At 39.2% G+C, this 4,526-nt stretch overlaps 1 pseudogene; it reads right to left on the reverse strand.

Annotated features, from left to right (window-relative positions):
• Positions 1-253: 253 nt before the first annotated feature.
• Positions 254-351, reverse strand: LOC138835528 (U2 spliceosomal RNA; annotated as a pseudogene).
• Positions 352-4,526: the final 4,175 nt, after the last annotated feature.

The following is a 4,526-nucleotide window of genomic DNA, read 5'->3' on the forward strand; positions in this document are numbered from 1 at the left end:
TGTGTGTTTCTTTGTATATTCTTCCCCCATGGTACAATCTTTGTTGTCACTTTATTTGATTCTGGTGTCCTGCATCTTGTGTATACATTTTTCTAATTTGGGGAGGAGAAGGGAAAAAACAAAATGCTGAACTAAGAATACAGGATGACCCATTGGAACAATGAGATGTACAAGATAGTATGTTGAAAACGAACTTTACAACTTTGCGGGGGGGGGAGGTTGAGAGGAGGGAGAAGTTGGGGAGGTGGGAGGAAAGGGATGATAGAGGAAAAATAAAGGAGGGTGTAACAATGCTTGATAGGAAATAGACTTATACTACACTTGATCTTAGCCAAAAGGCCAAGAAGCAATAGGAAATGGACTCATTACCTTGCTCATGTAACTGTAACCCCTCTGTACAGTATATATCTATATATACATATATATGTATATATATATATATATATATATATATATATAAAACAAAAGAAGAGGACATTGTTCTTTGAAAGAGGATCTGGATTGTGTCTTTGGGCATTGTCACACATGGTGTGGGTCATGATGAATACAAAGGGATTGAAGGATTTAGACCTATGTTTCTGTGATCTTTGAATATTGAGTTGGAAGCCTCTCCTAGGCCACTTTCAAGTCCTGAAACAGCAGTGATAGAATTATCACAATCTTTCCATTTCCTAACAAATGGGGCAATGCCATTCTTTCTGATGGAGGGAGGCATAGAATTCCAGTGTGTATATATAGCACATTTTCTTGATCTACTGAGTGGCATCTGGGTTGGTTCCATATCTTAGCTATGGTAGATAATGCTGCAATAAACATAGTTGTGCTGGTAGCTTTAGTATGGTCTTGTTTGTGATCATTTGTGTAAATGCCCAAAAGTGGGATTGCTGGGTCATAGGAGAGCTCTATGTGGAGTCTTTTGAGGAACCTCCATACTACTTTCCAAAATGGTTGAACAAGCTTACACTCCCACCAACAATGCAGTAAGGTTCCCTTCTGTCCACATCCCCTTCAGCATCTGTTGTTATTAGAGTTCTTGATTATAGCCATTCTAACTGTAGTGAGGTGGTATCTCAATGTTGTTTTGATTTGCATTTCTTTTATGGCTAGAGAGGTTGAGCATTTCTTCATGTGTCTATTGGCCATCCTTCTTTCCTCTTCAGAGAAGTTTCTCTGTAAGTCTTTAGCCCACTTATTTATTGGGCATTTGTTTCTTTGAGGATTTGTTGTTGGGGGATTGAATCTTTTGAGTTCCAGGTATATTTTAGATATGAGACCCTTGACGGTTATATGGCTAGTGAAGAACTTCTCCCAATCTGTGGTCTTTCTATTGATCTTGCTAGCTATGTCCTTTGCCATGCAGAAGCTCTGCAATTTCATGCAACCCCATTTGTTCAACCTTTCTTTGATTTACCAGGCCCAAAGAAACATAGGTCCCATGCTTTCCCTTATTTGCAATAACTAGTATATGTCTGAGACAAGCAGAAATGGTTAGATAAGTTGATGTTAGGTAAAATGAACCCCAAGATAAGGATTCATATGTTTTTTCTTTCTTGCTATTGTTTCTAACATATTTATAAGATGATTTTCTTTGTTGTTTTGTGTGTCCCTCTCCCACGATATAACCCCTTTCACTGTATTTGATGTTGGTATAATTTGTGGAGGGGAAGGGAAAAAACAAATTGTTTAAATAGGGATACAGGTGGACCCATTGCAACAATGAGATGTACAAGACGTTGTGTCGAAAAATGAACTTGACAACTTTGGCATGGGGATGGGGGGATGGGGTGAGGGCGGAGGGTGGAGAGGAAGGGGGGAGGAGAAAGGAAGGGATGGTAAGGGGAAACAAAGGAGGAGGCAACAATGCTTGATAACAATGCTTGTACTCATTGCCTTGCTCATGCAATTGTAACCCCTCTGTACGGGATTTTTACAATAAAAAAGAAAAGAAAAGAATAACAACAAGGAAAAAAATTATAATCTTTAGAGCATTCGGTTAAATTAGGAAAGAGCTCAGTTGGAGTCCAATGACCAATAGCCATCATGGAAGCTTCTTCTTCATAGGCTTAGTTCATTCCTTCTAGTTCTAGTCAAGTTTATTCAAGGCTCAGTCATGACCTTCTGCCTCTGTGCCATTATTCATCATCATTATCATGATCAAATTTAACATTGCTATTATTTATTGAAACTTCTGTGCCAAGCACTATGCTAAACATTTCCCATGAAACATTGTGTGTAATCATTTCAATAGGTGAAAACAATTGAGGGAGCAGGCCTGGGATGTGTACATGTGTAAGCCCAGGGACTCTTCTGGAGATATCACATCTGAATATTTCACTCAGCAATAACAGGCATTTTCTGGCAGCTCTCATTTTGGCTCAAAGTCCAACATGTAACCACAGCATTTTATTCATAGCATGAGGTGCATTGAGACCAATTGTTCAACCTAGTGCTAGATACTGTGTCACCCGTATGTTCTGATGTTCGTCTGGGGGTATTGGATGTTTTGATTGTCTGAAAATTCAGATCTGAGTCTCTTTCTAGATGGAGCTGTGGCCAAATGAATAAAATAGGATGAGAACTTTGAAATGAGGTTTGTACTAATAAGGTCTGATTGCAAATTAAAAGTGACAATAAGGTTGGAAAGACAAGTCAGATAGTCTAGAAACTATAACCAAAAGCAACTCTCCCAGTTTCCCCTCATGCTATGAAATTTTGTTTGTGTATGAGTGTTTTCCAAGCCCAGTGTTTATGATGATCGGAAAACAAGTCATCTAATTTGACACATTGTATATAAAGATATTTGCAAACATGCTCATATTTTATGTATAACCTAATGTCTCTTTGAAGTTCTGGGCTGAGCATGAAAATCTGTCCCTTTCTTGTAATTTTGTGAAACCAATGTTTGACTCTTTGTAAACAATGGCAGAGTATCTGTGAAAGACAAATTAAATCCTCTCATTTTGTAATTTTGGTTTCAAGTTTTTAGGTTACAGGATTCAAGTCTCTTGCATGATTGCAGACTGAATGTATACATCCTCAGTGCTATTCTCTTCCGAATTCTCTGTTTATCTTTGATTTCCTGAAGTATGCATGTGTAAACATGATTTCAGATTCTAAAGATGTATGAGCTTTTATTTGGTCTTCATGAACATTTTGAGTTTTCTGGTAGCAAGTAAACTTGAGAGTAAACTTTATTGTTATTATAAAGGTGATATACACAGCGGTTACAGTTACATGAGCCAGGTAATGAGTACATTTTCTTTCATACAGAGTCATCTGTTCCCTCATTCTCTCCAGTCCCTCCCTCCCATCTCCACCCACAAGTTGTAGAGTTCACTTTCATCAATGTCCAGTGTGCTTCACTGCTGCACATTTTACCCTTTTCCCTTTGTTTCTGTGCTGTCTGTCTACCCTCCCCAAGATATTCACATGAGTACACCATATAGATGGTAAAGAAGGCAGAATCATTAGAAAAAGAAAAAAGAGAAAAAGGTCTTTTGTTTCTATATCTTAGCAGTTTGTTTCAGTATGTATATTATTTTACATAAATATGAAGTGGCACTTGGGCATTGCATCCTTGTGACTCTCTCCTGACTGTCCTCTTTTTTGTCTCACTGTATGAGAGTTTCTAGAATCCTGTGTAATTTGACATATCCCAGTGCATCTTAGCTCTAACTTCCACCACCTATCAGAGAGAACATGCACTGTTTGTCTCTCTGATCTTGGCTTACCTCACTTAATGTGACTTGTTGTAGTTCATCCATTTTCCTGCAAATGACATTATCTCATTCTTCCTAATGTTTGTGTAAAATTCCATTGCATATAGGTAATACAGTTTTTGGATGTTTTGGATATGCAGGTGTCCTTCCCTTTCCCATGTCTTATGCTCCCTTCCTAAGCAACACTAGGCCTGTTTAGTAAAGGCAGTAAATAATCAGCCTCCATCCCCCTTTACTTTGAGATGGTATTCCTTTGCGGGCAGCCACCACCCTAAAAGGCAGCATGATCCCCTTAGAGTGGCCTTCAGGTCTGGGCAGCTGCAAGACTCCTTATCCACTACTTGGGCAGCAGCCATAAATTCTAGTCCACCATGATAAAGCCCTTGGTCCGTATGTCCACACTGGAGTCTTTGCCTCCTAGTCTCTTCTAGCCCCTCCTAGCCTCAGTAGGTTATATAGGTCACCTCAGACAATAGCTGGCACTTCTTCTCACTTCTCTCTTGTGAGAAGGGGTCTTGCCAGTCCCTTTACTGGCAATAAAGCTTTTCTTTGTACTTGGATGTCTGTGTGGCTTTCTGGCAAAGTCTAATATACTCTAACAGTCCTTATCATATCCTGGCTCATGATGTGCCTGGTAGAAGCCTAGGAGTGGTATGACTGTGTCGTAGGAACCTTTCAGAGTGGTTCTACTAGTTTACATTCCTACTAGTAGTGCAGTAGGAGTCCTTTTCCCCCATATCCCCACCAGCATTTGTTGTTGAGAACAGCTTTCTTATAGAAACAGAATTGCTCATTTAAATAATTAAT

The sequence above is a fragment of the Dipodomys merriami genome, unplaced genomic scaffold, assembly GCF_024711535.1.
Source record: "Dipodomys merriami isolate MVZ:Mamm:240054 unplaced genomic scaffold, mDipMer1.0.p SCAF_1, whole genome shotgun sequence".
NCBI lineage: Eukaryota > Metazoa > Chordata > Mammalia > Rodentia > Heteromyidae > Dipodomys > Dipodomys merriami.